General features: G+C 44.6%; 1 long non-coding RNA gene across 6 annotated transcripts in view; it reads right to left on the bottom strand.

The window, feature by feature from the left end:
• Positions 1-24,005, bottom strand: part of LOC147573352 (uncharacterized) — an 802,611-nt gene that overhangs the window by 359,636 nt on the left and 418,970 nt on the right. For all 6 annotated transcript variants that reach the window (XR_015244674.1, XR_015244671.1, XR_015244670.1 and 3 more), the window contains exon 5: positions 12,602-12,658. This is a non-coding gene — a long non-coding RNA (uncharacterized LOC147573352). The remainder of the gene's footprint in view (positions 1-12,601; positions 12,659-24,005) is intronic.

Raw genomic sequence — 24,005 nt, 5'->3', positions numbered from 1 at the left:
CAGGCCATAGACATGCTGGCCAAAGTTACACGTCCTTTGGGAAGTTTAAAACGAAAGGAGCAATGCACACTCAATGAAACCAGAAGCACGTTCAGAGATTTCTACCTTTGGCTCCTTGGCAAGGCTTGAAAAGAACAGATGCAGGGAACAAGGCTGTTGTTAAGTCTCGCTTTGTCTACCTGGAGCTGCTGACTCAACGGTTTTGATGGAACAGATCGTCTTGTTCCTGAGTGCACCATGGCGAGCAGTCCGCTGCGAGTCAGCGACAGGGATGACTGAACTGGCTGCGGTCTGACACCTGCGGACGCATCGCCGCTGAGCCGTGTGGCCCTCCCGGTTTCCAAATAGCATCTCCAGTTGGGATGTCCAACCATTTCCTTCAGGATCTGGCTCTGCATTGCAGGATCTATGGTGGGCGTCACCCATCGGGTTCCCAGAGCCAGGAGCATGGGTTGACGTGACCTAGTGATGTGGTCTGAGTGGCAAAATGTGAGAGCTGGGTTCATGGTGATGTCTTAGCTCCTTCTTGCTGGAGTTCATTCACTCAGGAACCCACTGGGATAAAGAGCGATCACTGTGCAGTGGACATGAATTCAACACTTCAGAGGTGTTATATCACTTAATCCTCCCAAGAACCGTATTATTATCCCAATTTTATGGATAAACACAGTGCAGCCTAGGGAGGTTGACTGGGCCAACTCAAGGCCAAATAACTACCAAGGGAGGAAGAAGGATGTTGAATTTGGGAAGGCTGATGCCAGGGGCCAGTAGTCAAAAGGAGAAATACCTATGCCCCATCCAGTCTTTCCCTCAGGAAACATATTTTGGTCACTTTCATGTTTACTTGTTTGATGGAAAGTAAAACAATGCCCTTTGTTTCCACAGCGAAAAAAGTGGCGGAGCGAAACCCCAACAGTGTGATATACTGTAATGTCTTCACGGGTAGAGGTCGTATTAATCTTTTATTGCACTGTGACGAATTATCACAAACTCCATGGCTTAAAATGACACCCACTATTACCTGAAAGTCTCCACAGGTCCGAAGTCCAGATGGGACTGGCAGGGCGCTCTGCCTAGGGTCTCACAAGGCCAGAGTCAAGGTGTGAGCCAGGCAAGACTCTACCACGAGCTTCTAGGAAGGAATCTGCTTCCAAACTTAGGTTGTGGGCAAAATCCAGTTTCCTGCTGTCGTAGGACTGAGGGGTTAGCTTCCTCCCTGGTTGCCGGTGGGGCCCCTCTCTGCTTCTCAAGGCTCCTCTGGGGTCCTCATCACATGGCCTCTTCCATCTTCAAAGCCAGCAATGGCACATCAAGTCCTCCTGGTGCTTTCAATCTCTCTGACTTCTTTCTGCCACCAGTCAAAGGAAACTCTCTGACTTTTAAGGGTTCATCTGATGGGGTCAAGTCCAACTGGATAATTTCTGTATGTTTCGGGGACTTGGGACTTTACTTACATCTGCAAAACTCCTTCACAGAACCTAGATCCTCATTTGACTGAATAATCAGGGAATAGGAATCTTGGTGGGGGACATCTTTAGAAATGTGCTTACTACAAAGATAAAATTGGGCACTGGCAGACGGGCATTTGAGCTGTGGATAGAGAGGAGTTCGGGAGGGGATGTTCCTTAGATGGGCCTTTCCTTTGTATGCCCTTGTTGCCTCCTGCCTATGCTTCCAACATATGCTTTCACATCAACAGATGGATTCCTTGTCTTTCTGCTGAGACTCATTTTCCCCATTTGTGGAAGCGGGGGGGGGGGGGCGGTTAAAATTACTCAAAACCTCTGAGTATTTGAGATAATTAAATTAAGATGATGCTTGTAGGTTTCATACAGTACCTTCAGGTAATAGATGTTCAATAAGCATTGGACATTGTCAGTACTGATATTTTCTATGATTAATTACATAATTAGATACAACGCTGTTCATGCTAGTAAAAATGTATGTGGGTGATTTTAGGAGGAGGTGATACTTAAGATCCTTTTTAAAGACAATTTAGAAAGTGTTTTAGAAAGTGTTGGGTGTTTGCTTTCAGTCTCATTTGCCCAGGCACACACATTTATTCCGTCTTTTACCCCAACTGTGCATTCCTCCGGGAGAAAATGTGCCCTACCCAGTGTGCTTGGAAGTCCTCGGAGAAGCTACATCATGGGAATAATAATGACAAACACAATAGCCAGTGTGTTTAGGACTTGGTCTGTGCCGCGTACTCGACCGCACACTTTATGTATGTTGACTCTTCATCTTTGCTATAACCTTGTGAAACAGATTCCAGTACGATTCCCCTTTTATGGAAGAAGATACTGGGGCTGGGTGAGATCTCACAGCCTGCAGGAGGCAGGGGTACACACACACCCAAGCAGCCGGGCCCAGCTTCAAGTATTTCTCTACCCTTTCTTCCTCTCCTGCTGATTTATCATTCACTTGTCTTCAATGTGCTCAGCTTATCTGCTCATTTTTGCACACAGCTTACCCACTGCCTGGATTGCCAGCTCCCGATTTCCACTTCCTTTTCTATTTGCCTTGCTCTCATGCTTTATGCATCTTCTCAAATTTTAATGTGCATACAAATGGCCTAGAGACCAGCTTGAGATGAACTGAGGAATTCTGAGGTGGAGCCTGACACTTCAGATTTCTAACAGGCACCCAGGGACACTGCTCCATGGACCACACTGTGAGTAGCAAGACTCGGGTGGATCATGGGCTCCATGGGGGTAGAGATCGTGGCTGTGATTTCCGCAGCTCTGGGGCCTGACAGTCTGCGGGTGAGCTCCACAGGCAGTCCATAGATAAGTACAGAGTGAATGGAGGAAGGAATGAATAAAGGTATCCCTTCCCTCTAACTGGACCTTCTCCGTGGTCAATTTTATGTGACTGCCTGAAATCAGAGAGGCCTCCATTCAAACCACATTTCCAACCTAAGACACATGTGACATCAAACAACTTAACAGCTCTGGGTCCCAATTTTCTCTTAGAATAAAAGGGCATAATATCACAGCACCTTGCCCATTGTTGACTTTGAACAAGTGAGGGGAAATGAGATCCCTCAATTTCGATCCCACGCTTGCGGTCGATAATATCTCCACTGAGACTAGAGTAGCCCCTGGAGCTTCATCAGCTGTTGGCACACTGGTCCCATGGGCGGGGACATTCCTCCTACCTCCTCAGTCCATTTCCAGTTGATCCACTCACCATCCATACAGTGAGGTTTTGTGCCAAAGAGAGAAGCAGGAATGAGCCAGGGAGTGATCTAAGGAGAGCGAGGATAGGCACTGAAGGCTCTGGGATTGTTTAGCAGGTGGGGGGGGGGGGGTCCGCCGAGGTCACAGTTTTCCCGGCAGGCATCGAGGTAAACAATGGAGGCCTAGAACATCACTTTCAATGATGGCCTGTACCGGCTGACTGATTCTCCTCTTCCAGCCATCACATTTTTCCACTTCCAAACCTACTGAGAATTTCTCCTGGGAACCAACCTTGGCTTTAGCACACACATACTACGTAAAAAATGACTAGCACAAATCACTGGATCTCCAAGTCCAAGGCAAACTTTTCAGTAGAGCCCTTTATTGAGTATCCCTTCTGAGAAATGACATATCGTTCAAGCTTTGCTGAAATATCTGCTGGGCATCTTAATTTCTCTATTTCCAGGTCTCCTTTGAAAGTTTTTTTTTCTTCAGAACGTTCTTTTATTTTTTCCTTTCTTCTTTCCTTTTTCTCTCTCTCTCCCTCTCTCTCTGTGTCTCCCCCTCCCTCCCTCTCTTTATCTCTCTCTCTTCCTTCCTCTGTCCCTTCCTTCCTCTTTCTTCCTTTCCTTTTCTTTCTTTTCTTTTTTCTTTTCTTTCTTTCTTTCTCACTGGATTTCCCAAAGAACATGAGCAAACAAGGAAAAGAAATTCTACTTCCCAGACAAAAATCTAAGTGCCTACCACTATAGATGGTGTGACTTAAGGAAAGTTTTTATAGCCTTCTCTTAAAAAAAATGTAGTTGAGGTTTCCCCATACAGAGAAAAAATAAAGAGGGAAAATGGCTCAAAACATAAACTGAGATATTAACTGAGAAGGCCATTCAAACACAGGAAAGTATTGAAACGATCACAGTTCACACGGGTTTAGGGCAGAGACCCCCTGGTGCCGACGGGTATAAGGTGAGAACCGGCTGGCAGTCCCTGGATCTGATTTCTGCACACACTTCCCGTCACCAAGAGTGAGCACCCAGTTAATAATGATGGCTGTCAGCCAATGGATGTCAACAATCTCCCCAACCACAGCCCCCTCCCCTTGCCCTGGTCAAGAACATGATGTTCTGGTGGCTTTGGTTTGGGCTTGACTGAAGTGTCCCCACCTCTGAATGCCTTTGTATCCATCTCTGGCAACCCACGGACCTTTCCTCATCTCCACTGCACTCATTTGGGCCCTTTCATGATTCCTAACTAGTGGTTACTCAGTCATAATTGAGGCAGGAATCAGATCCTTGCCTTATAATCAGAGCCAGCCAGTTATCATGGGGCTCAGCAAGTTGATTCAATGCCACGGGGAAAATAGATCATTCTGGGGTTTGGTTTAGACATTTGCATTCCCTGATTTCTTTCTCCTTCCAACTTAGACCATTGCCCAAAACTCTGCAGGCTCTGAGGTTAAGCAGCCCTATATTTGAACCCAGCATCTACCACTATTCGACTGGAGAGCCCTGGGCAAATTTCCTGTTGTCATTACCTCGTTGTTTGTGAGTCTTTTTGTTGTTGTTGTTATTTTAGTTATTTTTAGAAAGAGTGAGACATAATAGTAAGGAGTCCAAATTCAGTGTGTTTCATTTATCCATGGAATCAGTCATTCTGGGCACACATTAGATACTTTCAAACTAGAGTGTTTGGAGAACAGAAAGCAAGCATACTTTTTGCCCTTCAGAAATGGTGGCCATGGTCGGGTCTGAATCAGTCCGGTCGAGGCCAGGCAAGATGCTCCTCCTAGGCCCCCAGGCATGCAGCTACCCTTATACTCCCATGTTCCAACACATGTGGCTCCACAGAGACACCACATGCAGGTGCATGTCTGGCTTTGTTCATTTCCTCAGACCATCATGCTCATCGCCGGCCTCAGGATCTTTGCATGTGCCATTTCTTTCACTTAGCATCCTCTTCTTTCACTCAATAAGTATTTTTTTCAGCACTCACTACATGTCAGGCACTTGTCTAGGGGATACAATGGTGACCAAGACTGTGACCTCACGAGGCTTATGTTTTATGGGTATGTGAAGGTAGGGGTAATTGTGGGAAGGCTGAAGCAAATAATCCAATCCAGAGACAATCTGGGAGTGATGAGTACTATGAAAATAATCAAACACAGTCATGGGAGAGAAAGTAACTGAACACAAAGGTCAATGAAACCCTCTTTGAGGAAGATATTTGGAATTAAGGAGATATTTTGCACTGAGCTATAAATGGTGCAGATTGTGTGACTATTTCAACGAGGATCATTCCAGACTGAGTAGCAAGAGCAAAAGCCACATGGAGTAACTTGCTCCTAAGATGACTGCTAGTGAGTTCTTCACTCCCCACACGTCTGCACCTTCTCACTGCCGAGAAGTGGAATCATTTCTCCCTTGTTCTTGAATCTGAGCTGGCTTTGGCAATTCCCTTGGCAATTCGAATGGGACAGAAGTGACATGCTGGGATTGTTGAGGCCAGGTCATTAGAAATCCTGCAGGTTCCACTTGGGCCTGCTGGAGCACATTCATGGGGGACACCTGCTCAGATCTCACTGTCATGCTCCACAGAGAGGCCACAGGCAGATGCACCATTCAACTGACCCAGCTGAGCTCCTAACCCACTGCCAACATCAACTGTCACTTACATGAGGGAGCCATCTTGGATGTCCAGTCTTGCAGAGTCTCAGCCAACAGCTGATTGCGCCTATCAGCAGAAGTCACCCAGTTGAGCCCAGTCAACCACAGAACTAGGAGAGGTGATCATGAAGTGTTATTAAATTTCACCACGTTTGGGGGTGATGTGTTGCACAGCAGGAGATAATCACAACACCCTGTGACTCTGCTCTGTCTACCTCCAGTCCATTTCGCTTTGTTAATTCCTTCTTATCTTTCAACTCAAACATTATTCCCATAGAGGAACCTTCCTACAACCCTCACCCCAGATGCTCAGGCACCTTCCTGTATATTCTCAGAATTTGTATTTTACCTTCATAGCACTAATAATAATTTATAGTTTGTATTTATTTTTATGGTTACTTATAATTGCCCCCTTCTATGCTCAATGATAATTCTTTATGTGTTTTGCTCACCATAACACCCCCAACATTTAGCATAGAGCCTGGCACCTAGTAGGTAATCAATAAATATTTGTTGAATAAAATAATAAAACAACAATGGAATGAATGTGTTGGCTTCAGGAAAAAAAAAAAAAAAAAAAGGGCATCCAGTTGTCAAAGTTAGCATACTTGATAACAGATATTGTCCCCAAATACTAATTCATGTCTGGTGGGCATATCTAGCTAGACTTTTTATCAAAGAAAGTTTAGAAGTTAAAATATCAACGGTCCAGGACATGTGGAGCCCCAGAAGAATTGTTTAAAAGATGGTTCTGTGACCTTCCAGAGGATGAAGAGTCCCTAAGTGGGCAGAGACCCTATGGGATAAGAGTAAGATCCTGGGATCCTTCTGGTTCTCAGCTACTCCCAGGAGAGTCAGCAACCTGAGGCTCCTTTAATATCCCCAGCATCCCACACCAAAGCCATAAACAGTATATACTCAAAGATGCCTCCAGAGCTTCTAAAACACAGCCCACAAAACTCCTCCTGGTTTACCTTCCTTCCACATTAGAAGCCTGTTTTCCTGCTTACTGCCTTTATATATTAAAAATAGTTTTTATGTCTTACTACCAGACATTAAGAACTTATTTATCAGGTACTATGCCAAGTGCTTTCCATGCATTATCTCACCTAATCCTCCCAGAAGCCTATGAGGAGAGCATCTCCTAATTACAGATTGAGTAAACTAAGGCACAAAGAGGTTAAGAAATTTGCCCAAAGCCATGGAGCTAACAAGAAGCAGAGCTAGGTCTCAAAAACAAAACAAACAACAAAGAATCAAATGTGTGTGTGTGCGCATGCACACACACACACACACGCACACACAGATTTGAATGTGTCCAAAACACAGATTTTTATGCATTCTGCTTCAATGCCTCATAAAAGAGAACATGTTCTCCTGATTTTGCCCCGCCCTGGCTCGGAACCAGTTAACGTGGCTCTGGGCCGGACACACCATAGGAGACGGCATGTGGTGATGACCTACCAAGGTTTAAACCCTGACACTTCCAGCAGGGGGGTCAGACTACCCTTCTCCACCAGGGCCCAGCAGCCTGGAAGCACATCTGAATGGGCATCGCGGGCACAGAGAAGGAGCTCAGCCCCCAGCCAATCGCAGGCACAGGCGGGCAGGGCGGATCACCCTGTGGCACCCTCAGGACCCAGGGGACGGGGGTGCTGAGTACACTGTCAAGCTGAAGCTGGGGAAAGAGCTTGGATCTCAGGAGAATCCCCCGAGAAACACGGCCACAGTGAAACATCAGGTGCAACACGGCTTTATTCTGGGTGGGCCAATTTTGAAATTCAAGACTGATAAACATGTCTGGGAATTTGAGAGACTGACTCAGAAATCCCCGGGCCCTTGGCCCTACCATTACGTGAAGGCTATAGATCCCACAAGTGAGCTTGCTCTAATCTTCTCTGCGCTTCCCTGACTCTCCCCGCCTCCCCATCCCCGCCCTGTGTGATAGCTGCCTCAGCAAGTGTGAATCACGAAACCACATAAACTGCAACAAGGCCATCCTCCTGCCGACTTCTGGGAACATAAACAATAATAATGTAAATGCAACGTACTAAAGGCTTAAGCAAAGTGCTTAAAGGAAATCTATATTTTTTATGTAAACAGTCTTCTGTTTACAGACGTGGTAACAGTTGTTCTGCTCAACTCTGGGAGATCCGAAACCAGTTTGCCCTAGAAGCAAAGGGTATAACCTCTGGCCAGGAGAGTGCAAAGGAAAGAGAACGCAAAAACCTCACTTTTAAACGTCTCTTCCCCCTTCGCCTTCTGCAGTGCTGGCTGGTGATACCTCTGTTAGGTGGTTAGACATCTGCATTTTCCTTTGCATAGCTCTCAAAGAACCCTTTGTAGGGCAAAAGGTATGGGGTGTGTGCGAGCATGTGGAGATGAAAGAGAGAGAGAGGAAGAAAGGGGAGGGGGAGGTTAAGGTGTTAGAGAAGGAGCTTAAACTCAGACACCGCACAAACCATGAAAACCTTTCCCACCATTTCTATGTCTCCTTTTGTCTCAGAGCCGAATATTGATCCTAGGTGGTGATCTACATGGTTAGAAAATGTCAGACAACTTGAAAATTCCTGATTGTTGCTAACCACAAATATTCGGGATTTGTGTTATCTAGGTTATAATGAGAACCTGCCAGGGAAAAATTCAGACATACAAATCTTTGTGTAAACTACCTTAAGAGTCTTAAGCTGACAAAAGCCAGAGCCAAGTCTGAAATTTTGTCCTCAGAGTACCCATAATTGAGTCTCTGGCTCTTCATATATTGTAACAGGATTCCAGCAGAACTTGGGTTTTCCACGTATGCCATTCTCTGTCGGGGCCAGAAAAGTCTTACTTCGTTCCGTGGACTCCCTGATCTAAATATCTGGGAACCATAGGGGTTATGGGGTAAAATGGTTTTCAACGTTCTGGGCACTGATGGAGGAAGGGGTGAGAACAGGAGGGGTGAGAACATCACCCTCCTCCTGACCGCTGTCACTCTTGCCTGTCCAGAGTCCAACCCCTTCTTCTTCTAGGTGCTTAGGCCAATCACACCTTCACCTCCAGAAATTTAGACCTTGAGTACCATCACCCAGTCAAAAAACAATGGCAGCTAACAATAGCTATCTCATCGAAGCCAACAGAATGAATGATGAGATGCCTGCAGTAACATGAGAAAAAGTGGAACTAGTTTTGGTCATCCCTGCCTCCCATCCTGGAAAACCAACCTGCGGTAGGAGAGCTTAACCATCTTCTGAGACTAATTAGCTGATCCTGGCTGTCTAACCGCACAAATAGAGGCACACCTTTGTAGAGCACAGACACAAATCTTTTTCTTTTCTCCTTTTTTTGAGGACGTTTTTGGGGGGCACCATTTTTTTTTAATTCAAAATATACACAACAAAATGTGCCATTTTAATCATGTCTCATAATTAAATATACAATTCAGTGGCATTGAGTACATCCACTGCGTTGTACAACTATCAGTCACTACTATCGGTTTCCAAAACTTACTCATCAGCCCGGAGTTTCCTACCCCCCTCACCCCCTCTGATCTACTTTCTGGCTCTGTGAATTTGTCTCACATGAATGGGTCACACATTAATCGTCCTTCAGTGTCTGGCTCATTTCACTTAGGATAATATTTTCAAGGTTTATCTATACTGTAACAGGTATCAGAATTTAATTTCTTTTTAAGGTTGAATAATATCCCATTGTATGGATACACCACATTTTGTTTATCCATTTATATGTTGATGGACATTTGAGTCGTTTCCACCTTTTTGGTATCTGGGATAGTATTGCTATGAAACATTGGTGTGAAAGTATCTGTTTGAGTCCCTGTTTTCCGTTCTTTTGGATATGCACGTGGGAGTTGAACTGATGGATCATGTGGCAGTTCTATATATATGTTTTGGAGGAAATGCCAGTGTTTTCCTCAAGTCTTCAAGAGACCAAATGAATGGGCCCACTTGACATCTAAACCATACCCAGGTCTCATATCGGCTGATGTACTCTGACTACAGAAGAGAGATTAAGGAATTAACAAAACAAAGAAGAACCACTAACTTGTATAAGACACCTAGAGGGGCCAATCCGGTGGTGACTTCCTCACATTATTTCTTTTAATTCTTACCGTAACCATATGAAACAAGTCTTTTTAATTTTATACCCTCTCCCCAATTATCTTTAGCAGATAAAATTGAGTTTCAAAGCATAGGAAACTTTCCAAGGTCAGCACAAAATAAATCTGTTTGGACTCATGTTTGTGCCATTCTCTACCACAGATCCCCTTAGTCAAACAGAACACATATGAGGTAAATGATCCTGAGCAGGGAAATCATCTAGCCAGCTCACCTAGAAGTCTACACTGGTTTCCTAGGTGGAGTTCCAAATTCAAAGGCAAAGCATGGGTGAGTTCCCAGAAGATTCTGTTTTCTGGCCCCAAATCATCCCTGCCTGGGCCAGGGTAGTGAGTAACAAATAAAGAGGAAGGAAGGAAGGAAGGAAGGAAGGAAGGAAGGAAGGAAGGGAGGAAGGAAGGGAGGAAGGAAGGAATGGAGGGGGGAAGGGGGGAAGGAAGGAAAGAGGGAAAGGAAAGGAAAGGAAAGGAAAGAGGGAAAGGAAAGGAAAGGAAAGGAAAGGAAAGGAAAGGAAAGGAAAGGAAAGGAAAGGAAAGGAAAGGAAAGGAAAGGAAAGGAGGAAGATGAAAAGCAGAAAATAGCAAGGCCATCTGGTCAACAGTGGGTCTGTAACCTCCAGGCAATCATGCATTCTGTGCTGGCTAGCCTTTCACATGAAGCTGTCCCTGCTGAGGTTACATCCCTCCTCACTGTGGCCTCAAGGAACCCAAGAAACACACTCATTGCTTCTTTGGTTATTTTATAAACAGTGCTTGGAAACCACGAGTCATTATCACTCTCCTGACCAGCCAGTCAGACTTTCCATGCCCTTGTGTGCCATGCCCTTAATCTTCTCAAAGCCAGCAGCATCATTCCTCTAAACCAAGAGGATTGTTTACTTTGGCCATAATCAGGGCAGAGTTTAGGTATCAGCCTGTCCTCTCTTAGTGCCCAACAGGGCTTTAGGGCTATAATCCAAACATTCATCCCACCATCCATTCTTTTATGCACGCAATCATCCATGCACTCCTAGATCCTTCAAGTTTTGCCCAGGCAATTATATATTCATATATCCATTCATCCATTCATCTATTCATCCTTCCACCCACCCATCCATTCATTTATTGATGCAAGTATCCACCCATATAGTCCCTTTTAATCTTTCAACTACTTATCAATTCCTCAATGTATCCACCCACTTACCCAATAACCAATACAGTAATTTATCCACTCATTTGTACATAGATGCATCCATCCTTTTATCACCCACTCAATCGTTCACTGTTTCTTCACTCAGTCACCCAATCACCCACTTATTCAACCACCTAACTACCTATTCCCTAAGTCTGTAATCACCTATCATGAGCCAGGCACCGGTGCTGATGTGGGAGGAATAAATGTGAACAGTACGGTTACCCATTCCCCCATCCACCTATAATCTCCCATCGATCAGCATCTATCCATTTATCCACCCTGTAGAATTCCACCCCTGTGGGCACTGACATCGTTACTGGGAGGCTCCCAGTGAGGTTCAAAGAGAGAAGTAGAGATGAACCCAGATTCAGGTCCATGCAGAGAGTGCAACCAAAATGGCAGGTGGGAAGGACTGGCTAAGAGACAAAAACTAGTCAAGAGACAAAATACCAGAACCGTAGTTAAAAAGGAAGAAAATTTGCAATGGTGCATGTGAATATGGAATCTGCAGAGATTCGTTTGGGTACCACCATTACTCACAGAGATATTGAGAAATAATTCTGAGCCTTCCTGAGGGTCAGAAGGAAGCTTAAAAAGGTGCCAAGATGATTAAGACACTTCCATGTATCTATCCACCCATCCGTCAATTCATTCATTTATTCACATATCTACACATCCATATATTTATACATCTATCCATCTACATTTGTATTGTTCAACAACTGTAGCACTGGCTCTTAATCAGGGCTCCCTGAATTGGTACAATCACATGAATGCAATTCATCCTTGTACAGAAGTGCAAATTAAATATTTGCTGAATAAATTAATGAGTGCTCTCAGTTATGACTAGATAAACCCAAACCAAAAAGGTGGTGCCCTGATCAGATAATGTGGCTGGCTCTCAGGGTGGTATGAATAAGTTTACTTTTTATATGATTGCTTAATGACCATGTGCGGGATTCATCCTACCTGCATTTGAGAAATGGATATGCCCAGACGAGGCTATGACTAGTTTAGGCATGTCTAAAGGGACTTGGTTTTAGCTGTTTGACAAAGTGAATCCAACTCCCTCAATATTCTAACACACCACTGGAAAGGGTGAAGGCCAGATTCACGCATTAGGAGCTAATCAGCCAGATCTCAGGATTCAGTAGATCCAATTATTTTTGCTTAACACCACTTTACGAGGCCACCATAGAGACCCTTAATCAAACTGACTGTATGGGATAACTACATTTATGTAAACAGAACTCTGACTTGCTCAGTTGAGGAAGATCACCATGAGTTTGGTCAATATAGACAAGCTGTCTGGACAACTCAGAGTGAAATCTTGTCTTTTATTTCTAAAAAACAAAGTAAGCAAGCCCTTTCAATTAAACCTGGAGGCAACAGCATGTCAGCAGCCACACAGTGGATATGGGAGATAAAGCCAGAGAAAGGTAGATTTCCATCTGGCATCACTTACCACATCTGTGGTCTTGGGCAGGTTACATTGAGCGTCTCTAATCTTCAGTTTCCCTGTCTGTAAAATACAGGAAAACCATCCTTTACTTGACCCAGCTGGATTCTAGTCAGTACCCTATAGAAATATCTATACTCTGGATGCCTGACACAAAGGAGGCACCCAAAATTGGAGCTCCCAGTACGTTGATTTTCTAAATAGTTGCTCTGTCTATTTCACTTTTCTTGAGACCACTCATTAAAAAAAAATTTTTTTTTAACTCTTTTAATACCTGTTAGGAACACTTGACTCTGCGAAGGGCTTCCCTGTCTCTTGCCTCATTTGCATGTCAACATCACCATCGTTGTCATTATCCCCCAAACTATAACCACTTCCATTCTGCAGATAAGAACACCGAGGTCCAAGTGGAATGAGTAACTTACCCACTTTATATCAGACTCAGAACTTGAACCCGTCGCCGTCAGGCTCTGAGCCCAGTTTTCTTGGTATCGGCAGGTAATAAACAGCAGACCCAAGAAAACAAATAGAAGAGGCAAAAGGCCACCAAATCGCCTGAGACCCATCCAGAGTGGTCTTGCTTATGTAACAAGTATGCAGTTTGCTAAGAAGACCCAAGTAGACATATGTACTCATGGCGCTTGTGTTCTTCCACACGTGTGAGCAATATCATTAAACACCATTGTGACCTTTTGATTGGCCTCCAACATACAAGACGATCCTCTAACCTGAAAAGCTGTCCTATTTGCCCAGATTCCTACAAGGAGCCTGTGTTTTATTTCACTGTTTTCCTGGGTGTGCTTCTATTTTCTTATTTATTTATTTGAACTACTAAATTATCTAATTAGTGACATATACCGTTGACACATGGGCCACTATGAATATTTACTGCACACTTGTTCACGCATTTATCTAAATAGGTGGCATGCCAGCGCCATGTAATAAGGAATAATGATTCTTTAGGAGAGTTACAGGAAATTATAGGAGGGGGAAAAAGTTTTGCACAGTGGGTTGCAGCTTCCAACCACATCTATCAATTCTTCCTGAGATAGAGCAATTGCATAGTAATGACAAAAAATTTATAGTAATGAATAAATCAATACTCAGCTCTGCAGCAGTTTCAGATGTTACTTTTATAGGTCTTCCCGTGTCTATTATATATCCCTTAGCTCTGGAGCTGAGAGAGTGCAGTGAATGCCAACAGCTATAGGAGAAAGGGAATAGCTCAGACTCCTGAGAACATGGTGATCCATCACGATCCCCTCTCAGGGAGACCCATTTATATCTCTGAGCCCTAACATGGAGCAGCTTACAGTGATCAACTACTCAGTGGACAAGTGTTTGTTTTAAGAATGGAGCTGTCATTTCATACTGAGCAAAATGGAAATGCAAAAACAAACAAACAAACAAACAAACAAACAAACAATTATGTAGGGAGGAGTAGGATCTCCCAGGGCTTTATTCATCCAGCAAATATCAGCACACAGTAGGCCAAGTGCCTACTAGGTACCAAGCATAGTTCTGGGCAGGGGTCAGCAAAGCTTTTTTTCTGTAAAGAGACAGACAGTAAATATTTTAGGTTTTACAGGCCAAATCCTCTCAGCTGCCACATAGCAACTCTGTCTCTGTAGTGCAAAATCAGCCATATACGATTTGTTAAAAAATGGGTACAGCTAGGTTCCCCCGAAATTGATTAACAAAGAAGGTGATGGGCAGGGCTTGGCCTGTGGGATACAGATTGCCCAGCTGGTATACAGAGCCACATTTCCCCAAAGGATGAGCCCTCCTTCAGTGGACCGTGGGATGACTGGGTACGGACACAGACCTGGTATAAATGACTTCGAATCACACAAGGAGATTTAATGCCAACTATAAGTCTCTTGCAATGATTACACCAAGCAGAGAGTCTCTATAGCGTGCTAGCCTTTACTATCTCTCCAACATTTTGTTAACCTCTTTTTCAACAAAAAGAGAGCTCCCAAGACTCAATATTGGCAAGGAACAGCTTCTAGAGATTCTTCAACTATTGTTCCTTTTTTTTTTCTGAGTTTCTATTTATGGCAAGTAATGCTTGTTTCTGTTTACCACTTAGAAAGGCAGGAACAGGGTTTCTTAACCTTGGCACTATAGACAGATGTGCTGGAGGTGGGAGGCTGTGAACTGTAGGATGTTTTGTGGCATCCCTGGTCTCTGCCCACTGGATGCTGGTAGCACAAACCATGCCTCTATCACTTACTTCTCCCATGATATCGAGCAACTATTTAATCTCCCCTCCCTCACCTTTCTCCTCTTTCCAACGGGTATGATGATGACAGTAGCCCTAACCTGATTGAATTGCTGTGAGGAGTAAATCAGTTCATTCATGCAAAGCAATCGGAAGAGAGCCCACCTGGGAAAAGCATTCAATAAATATCAGCCATGGTTATTCGTCCTAGTAACAAAATGTTTCTGCTTTAAATATTTTTATTTGTCTGGTAACTTATTCAAGGAATCCAATTTGAAGAAAATACTAAATAAACAATATTTCAGACGGCATAGAGATATGTCAGGTTTATGGAGATGTCTTGTAGGTAAGTTAAAGTTGTGAAACTAATGTATTTAAAGAGGGGGATTTGGGTGTGTTTTAATCCGAGCTCTATCACTCATTAGATATGCAACTTTGGACCAGCTACTGAGCTTCGGTGACCTCCGGTTTTCTCACTGGGAGGAAAATGGTGCACTCTCGGAGAGGTGTCGAAAGGCAAAATCGAGACAATGTTCTCAGGAGTTGCTCAACACAACGTAGGTACTCAATAAATGTTACTTCTTGCCCTCCCTGTCCTTATCGTTAGTAACTCTTACTGGTTGCATCGGCCATCTGCTGTGTAACAAATAACGCCAAAACTTAGTGGTTTAAAACTACATCCCTCATTAGCTCACGATTCCATGGGTTAGCAATTTGGGATAAGCTCAGCAGGGTGGTTCTTCTGCCGATCTTAATTAGGGCCACTCACATGGCAGCTGGATGAACCAAGATGGCCTCATTCGCATGTCTGCCTGTAGGGCCTCCTGCTGCTATCGCTCTCAACCTCCACAAGGCTAGCCTTGACCTCTGTCTGGAGGCAGGTGTGTCCCAGAAAAGTGAGAAGAAGCTACAAGGCCTCTTGAGGCCTAGACTCAGAAGTCACACCACATTCCTTCTACCACATTTCAGTACTCAAGACAGGCCACAAGGTCATCTCACATCAAAGCATGGGGAAACAAACTCCACTTCCGACAGAAGGAGGAGAGCAGTCACCTTGCAGGGAGTGCCATTCACTGGGACCCTTTCTGTAACAAGCTGCCACGCGGTCTGCCAAGAGCTGTAGTGCACATCCTCTCTCCTACTTTCCCATAAGAACACACTGGATGCCATTCACGTGACTAACATGCACCTCTGCGGGTGTCCAGCTGTTCACAAAGCCCCCTCAAATCACATGGGAAGTACAGTATATCACAAAGACTCAGAATCACCACAATTAATAATGGCACATCTGTCCAAGGTCACCCACTGTAGTTTACATTATTGCCAAGAGAGCCTATGGAATCCATAGTATTTCCCACTCTGTTCTAAATGTTGCTTCTCTTACATTCAAGAAAAAATGGTCAACGTGAGACATACACCGTGAGATTATTACAGAGATTAACCTTAAGTCTCTTCTCCTTGATAAGACATGCCATTTATATCAAATGTTAACACTACAATATTAATAGCAAATTGTATTAGTAGATCTCGAAATTGATTTGGGCATGATTCATTAGTCCATGTAACTTATTCAATTTAGGAATTCATTCTCACCCAGTTTTCAGTAGCCACAGTCTAAAAGTAACGTTAGTCTTTTTCTCGTTACATTTTCTTCCCTCTGGATCGTGACTTTATGGTGATTTTTCTCCAGCACATACCACCAACCTTTTCAAAGATATACTTTAAGTCTGCATGTTATCATTAGCTGCACCACTTCCTATAGGTAGGTTTAAAACATCAGACTTTCTGGCCACAAACAAGATCACTTCTAATCTACACACTTCAACAGTGTTCACACCCATCAGAGACTCTAGGCTTGGCTTCCCACGCTGTCACCTACCTTTCTCCAGTTTGGATTCCATGGTCCACCCCTACAACAACCCCCTGACCTCGGCTCCTGATCCCCCCTGTGCATGCTGTGGTAAATCTCATCCCCACTTAAACTCACCTCTCTTCTTGCTCCATGCCTGGACCTGAGCAGAATGTGGCAAGAGAAAAACTCACGACCATGCTTACTGGCCTCATGTGAGATTTCTGGCCACATATCTTAAGTGGGCCTTCAGCGCCTGCTCCCACTTATCCAGGTAACTACTCACACCTTCTCACTCTTCAGGCAGCAGCCAACACTCACTGTCAATAGATGAGCCTGAGTCTTATTTTACTGAGAAAATAGGAGCATTCAGAAGAGTGTGTTTTCTTTTCCACCTGCATCTCTGCATGTAGACTCGGCCTTCTCTATTCCTGTTTAGGATGATCAAACGTCTCTACTGCTTTCTGAACCCACCCTCTTCCATCTCATCTTTGGGAATTTTCTCTTAAAGGTGCTCCTCCAACCCCCAAATCAGCAACCAATCAATTACTCCCATCGGCATTTGGACATGCCCAAACATGGAGCATCTACAAATAAAGACCTTGCAACTCTTTCTGGTATCTCGTTATATTTCTTATCTACCCTTTCCGAATACTTCAAAGCTGCCTCCCCTATGATTCCACTAAGAAGTCTCTTGTTAAATTCCTCGGCGGTCTTCATCTCCTTCAGTCCAAATCCCATGTCTTAGACGGCAATGTCTTTGAGTCTCAGTGTCATTCACCATAGTTGACCCGGGTCACTCCTCTTGAAACCCTCCATTGCCTTAGCTTTCCCCAGTCACCACACCTCCCTGGCTTTCCTCCCCCCATCACTGGCTAATCCAACTTTTGTCTTTTCCCAGTCTTCAGTGTTGGGTCACCCAAGTATTATGGACTTCACCCTCTTCTCTTCCATATCTACAATTCATTCTCAAGGTGACCTCACTTGGACTCTTGGCTTTAAATATGATCTCTTTGCTGATGACTTCCAAATTTATACCTTGATATATCTAGCTCTGATGTCTCCCTGGAATGCCAGACTCATAGATTCATCTGCACACTTGCTATGTCCACTTGGATGCCTAATAAGCATGTCAAACATTAGAAATACAGAATAGAAGTTTGTGACTTCACTCCTTCAGTTCCTTCCTTCCCCTTTCAGGAAAAGGCACCACCTTGTACTCAGTCAATCCAAAAACTAAGAGGCTGTCCTTGTTTTCTTTCTTTCCATCATCTTTCCATCCGATCCATCAGCAAGTCCTGTTGGCTCTATCGTTAGGATATATCAGAATTTGACTCTCCTGACCAGCTGGATAGCCACCGTGGTTTCTAAGTTGGACTTGTGAAATATTCTTACCTGCTCTCCCTGTTTCCAGTCTTGCATCCTTACTTAGTTCTCCCCACATAGCAGCCAGAGCGAGCTTGTTCCAGACACACATAAATTGGATCATGTCATTGCTCTTTTCATAAAACTCCAGTGATTTTATATCACATATGGACTATAATCCAGATTCTGCACCTTGGCTGTCATGCTCTTACTGCTACCTACCTCTCTGCACTCACCTCCCATACTCTGCCTCACTCACTCAGCTCCACCGTGTTGGTTGGCCTGAGTTCTTACAGACACACCAGATTCATTCCCACATCAGAATCCCTGTTTTCATGGTTCCCTCTGCCTGCAACTCTCTCCCCACAAACCTTTCAATGACTCACCCACTCACTTTGTTCATTTCTCAACCCAAATATTACCTCTTCAGAGAAGCATCTCTGACTACTTTCCCTCAAACAACCTGTCATTCATCATCCTCACTCTTTGCTTTTTCTTTAGAAGAGTCTTATTACCCAAAATTCCATTATACATGTATTTTATTCCTCACTCACTGTCCATGTCTCCACTAAAACGTAATTTCCAACAGATCAAGGGCCTTCTCCATCTCATTCACTGTTCGGTGCACAGCACATTGTAGACACTAAATAAACATTAGTTGGATAAATGATTGATATTATTGGCAGAAATAATAATTGTGAAATGTTCTCAGAACTTGCGCTTCCTGCATTCATATTAGACATGATCATTTGGCTTAAATAAGAAAGGAAGCAAGGAAGACATAAGCCTGTGTTGGCATATGAATTTCATTTAAATTCCTTACCCACTACCTGTATCTCCTCCAGATCCAGATGGAGTTTAAGAAAATGGAGAGGTGGAACTATTTAATGTCTAAATAGTTACATACTAAATAGCTTTCTCTTCTTCTTTTCTCCTAATATTGCCTATAAACTGGGGCACCCGGTTGGCTTAGTTGGTTAAGCATCCGACTTCGGCTCAGGTCATGATCTCACTGTTCGTGAGTTCGAGCCCCACATCAGGCTCTGTGCGGACAGCTCAGAGCCTGGAGTCTGCTTCAGATTCTGTGTTTTTCTCTCTCTCTCTCTCTTTGCCCCTCCCCTGCTCGCACTCTGTCCCTCTCTGTCTCTCAGTAATAAATAAACATTAAAACTTTTTAAAAAAAATATATTGCTTATAAACTCTCTTTATTCACATCGGACACATCAGAATTTGTAAGAACCCATCAACATCACCCATTACATGAAGACATGTAAACTATAAGCATATTTAATTGATTTGACATGAACATTAAATGTCATCAGCTTATAGTATGCAACTCATCCCAGCAACTGACACCTATCCAAAGCAAGATTTCAAAATGTTTATTTGGCTTTCATAACTCAGAAGGGGATTCTGGAGTAGTATTTTGACAGGTTCTCCCGTAGAATTACCACTGGCTTTCATATAGAAGGATTCTTTAGATGTAATATCTAAGTTTACTATCAATTATTCAAGTAGGACTGCTCTCTGGGCCCAGGCCTACTTGGGATAGAAGACCAAGGGAAAAGAGATGCTTTGGCAGTACTGAGAGATGCTGGAAACAGAAGTCCCCTGGCTCGCTGGATTCTAGCCTCTTGCCACAGTAGCAACACTCAAGGACAGAAGTGCACTAAGATGTTCCCTAATGACTTCTTTGGTTGTTAGAGTTTGCTCGGATCAGCCTCTTGTCCTATCCAACGGGCCCTCCGTGAGGTTACGTGCTCGGCAGAGCCATGTCTAATGGTCCAGGGGTCCAGGGGTGAGCACGCACTCCTCTATGCTGCCTGGAGCAGCTGTGAAAGTCCTGGGTGCTGTCACCAAACACTTCTGTGCTGTGTCTTCCTGGCACGTGATAATGGTTGTATTTCGCCACCCTCTTCTAAGACAGCTATGGCCATGTGACTCGGCTTGCCCAAGGGAATAGAAACAGAGGTGATGTGTGCTACTTCTTGGCAGAAGCTTTAAAAACCAGGGCACAATTTGACCTGTTTTCTCCCTAAGCAGAGGTGATTATAGAAGCACATGCCGAGAGGACGCCTCCTTCAGCCAGGGGCCTTGCGTTCCTCTGATGAGCAGACCCTCCTGACATCACTTTGCTAGAGATGTGGCTTGAGGGAGAAGGAGAGACAGACTGACGTGCAGGCAGGGCAGATGGACAGATGGACTCAGAGAGGAACTGATGATGTTAAGCCACTGGGATCCGTGGATGTTAAGCGACTGGGATCCGTGGAGTGTTTGTCTTCCCCAGCATGACCTGGCCCATCCTGACTGCCATTCCCTTCTGAAGTCTCAGGATGTGGGCAAGGGCTGGTAGTCCTGCAAGCTTGGATGTTAATAATTCAGTCATGGGAGACTTCTTGACACAACAGGGTCTGTGGTACAGGGGAGCAAACAGGTGCTGAGACAGTCATTCTGAAAAACCCCTGGAGAGACTGAGTCATCTCCAAAACACTTCCAGAATCTTGTCTGGCCTCCACCTTCATCAGAAGCCAAGTCCCCAGTGGAATGTCTGCACCTTGTCCTCCAGCCCCTTGTGGTTCCAGCCGAGCAGGGGACCAAGACAGCGGCAGTCAGGTTGGCTTCAGAGCACAGAGGTTGATTCACAGAGTAAAAAGGCCCGGCTGGACCCACCCAGGCCACAGGGCCTTCAGTGGCCCCACAGGCTCCCAGGCAGAGAGAACAGAACTCCTGCAGGTCAATCACAGCAAGATTTTGACAAAACCACACAAATCTGCATCCTAGTTCCTCTAGTTGTGTGGCTTGGGGCAGTTTACTGAGTCTCAATTTCTTCGGCTATGGAACGAGGAACTTAATAATATATACCTCAGCTAGGGGGGGAGACTTCGTGAGATAAATATCAAGAGCTCCATACTGTCCCTAAAACATAGTAGTTAAATCATACGAAAATGCCATTTTTACAAAGAAAAAATGGTCAACTTCTGGCAGTTTCATATGGTTTGACTTAGAAGTGTCAGGTAAGGGGCACCTGGGTGGCTCAGCTGGTTAAGCATCCGACTCTTGGTTTCAGTTCAGGTCACGATCTCACAGCTCATGAGACGGAGCCCCACGTCAGACTCTGCACTGCCAGCGTGGAGCCTTCTTGGGATTCTGTCTCCGCCCCTCTCCTCCCACCATGCTCTCAAAAATAAATAAATAAATAAACTGAAAAAAGTTGTCAGTTAAGAGGAGCTGGTTTCACTTCTGAAAAAATTCCGATAATTCAGTAAGGGCTACTCGTGTCTGTCACATGTTCTTCCTCAGGATTCGCAAACCAGAGAATGTTCAGATGTTTCCCAGACTCTGTAAATGGACTACATGTACTAGACGACCATTAGGCAAGCTCTGTCACAGAGTATGTAAGCCATGTGGCCACAGGTGGCTGGCCTTGGCCAATGGTCTTCTCCCAAGACCAAATCATCAGTACCTGCCCCTGGCTTTGCTTCCATTAGCTCTGCCCCGAGGCACTAGAACAGGTTGGCTATATAGAAGCAAAGAGCTGTCTCTGAAAAATTTACCCCAAGAATCCTAAGATTTATTGTCTTCCCTGCCTGGGATGTAGAAGCAGCACGTGGGAGATTCTTTTTATAAAAGAGAGGGGTTTCGAAGTCGTCGGCCTGCCTACTGGACAAGCCAGCAGCATAGCCCTCTGCTTACTTCTCCCCGCTCCCAGCCTCAGGTTACCAGGAAGTATTAATGAACTCAGGGTGGCTGCAGAAGGCATTGGGCTATTTCCAGCCTCCACGTGTTTGCTCCTGCGATTCCCTCTACCTGGAATGCCTTTCTTCTCCTCTGTTCCCCTCTTTCCCACACCTCAAACCATGCTTTATCATACACTAAGACTACATGCTTTATGGGAGAAGGGATCCTGTCTGTCTTGTCCATTGCTTATATTCCTAAAATGGCACCTACATTCAACAGATACTGGTTGAATTAATGAGTGAATAAATGAATAAGTGCAAAGGCCTACTCTAGCATCAAGAGCTTCAGAAAACTTGGCCCGGACACATGTCTCGCTGGTGAGGATCCCCTCCCATGTCCTCCCGAGGCACCTCTGTAGGGGTCTTCATCTCTGCTCTCACAACACTAAATGTGTGGCGACACACTATTGTACAAGGCCAGAGACCGCCTTTTTCACGTTAGAGATTCCCCGAGTGAAGACTTGGGATGTGGCTAATAAGGTGCTCTGTAAATGTATCTCGGGCCCAGTTCCCTTCCTCTCTCTTCCTTGGCTCTTTGAGAATAGCCTTGGCACCTGCAGCCCTAGGCTGGGAGAGTGGGGCTCTCAAACCCTAATGGAAAGATGAGTTCAGCTCAGGGAACCACCTGGAGGGGTGGGGAGGAGAGACTTGGCGCTTTTCACAGTCTATGCAGAGGACTATGAATTCTTCACTTCTAAGCAAAATGGCAAAAGGGAAATATAGGTCTTCAAACAAGTGATTTATTCTGTATCAGAAACGCATTTACCTGGCCTATTTTGCTGAACAGAAAAACCTCAGGTTCACTTAGTAAAACTCAATCTGAATATTTCTATCCTTTATTTCCATACAGATTAGCTTCATATGGCCTCGAGTATAAACACCACAGATTGGCTTGCGGGTTCTATGGGGGGAAAGAGGCAGTGCGGAAGGGAGATCATCGCTATTTTAAGTTTCTTCATGGTTCAGCAGGCGGCTGCCTAAGAGTTCTAAAGGAGCAAACAAAATAAGAAAAGTTTATTGATTAGTTTACAAATAACTGTTGTATAAGAAAAGGTACTGAATGGCAGGCTGGCTTACTGATGGCTTACTCCTCGCAGCCCTTTTCATTCTGTGGCCTTGGGAGCAGCCTCAAGGGGGAAATAAAAGAAGCAAACCAAATGTGTTGTCTGGATAAATAAGAGTTTGCACCGGGTTAAAAAAATAAATAAACAGGACCCTTTATTTGTTGCTGATTCGGAAGGAGACCGGCATATGTCTCCTCTTCTTCATCCTTTCATGAAAAAATCTTTTTAAATGTTTTTCCCCTCCTCTGGCCGCCACAATAAAGCTTGAGATGCCAGACTCCAGGGCACAGGTGACAAGCTTTGATATGGTCCCCTCTAGTCACCAGCCAGTCACTGAGAGTACTTTTAGGAAAGAAAGCAAGAGCATCAAACCCATGCTTGTTCCTGGGCTTACAGCTAAAAGATCTTGACCTGGAGAGTGAAGTCGTTTCGGGGTGGGGAGATGGGCAAGGGTCCTGGAAAAAGTAAGTACAGGAACACCACCAGGATTTCAACCTGCTCTGAACTGCTCCGTCTTTGTGAGGCCTTGGCAAGGTGTTGGCTGGTGGGGAGGATTAACAGAAATAAGGCGCACAAAAGCCCAGGGACAGGTAAGCTCTCGGGCAGTGCACAGTAGGCACCGGGATGAGATTTCGGTCACCAGAAACTTCTCATGAGATATGGGAGTAGAGTGCAAGAGAGGGGGCTACGGTGCAAGTCAGGCAGAGAGGGAGGGAGCGTCTAGGCCCCACCAAGGAGTTTGGTCTGATGTCCACAGACTGGCATATCCCAAATGTGAAACAGGCAGAATGAGTCCAATTCGACCTGGAATGTTGACCAAGCACTAATGAACCCTGGACCACAGAGACAGTGTTCTTGTCCTTTCAAACCCCACCTCATAACTTCTGCTTATGCTACGAAGAAAGTCACTTCAACATTGGCGGATCGTCAACATTTCTTGAGCATTTGCTAATTTCTCTTTTTAACACAACCAGGTGCAGGACCTACACGGCCAATCATCACTGGCTATAGTACAACTTTACCTTTTGTTGACATGGCACTTATTTTCCAGATTACCTTCTTTTACTGGACAGTGATATCTTTTTTTCAACCATGTTAGCTATAGACATATTAATTTTAAAAGAAGTCTTTGTAAGTTTTTAAAAAGTGAACTGTCTTAGGCACTCTCATG

The sequence above is a fragment of the Puma concolor genome, chromosome E2 (assembly GCF_028749965.1).
Source record: "Puma concolor isolate L17-30 chromosome E2, mPumCon1.1.hap2, whole genome shotgun sequence".
Taxonomy (NCBI): Eukaryota; Metazoa; Chordata; class Mammalia; order Carnivora; family Felidae; genus Puma; species Puma concolor.
The sequence above is the reverse complement of the archived record's forward strand: the minus strand, read 5'-3'. Positions and strand labels throughout refer to the sequence as shown.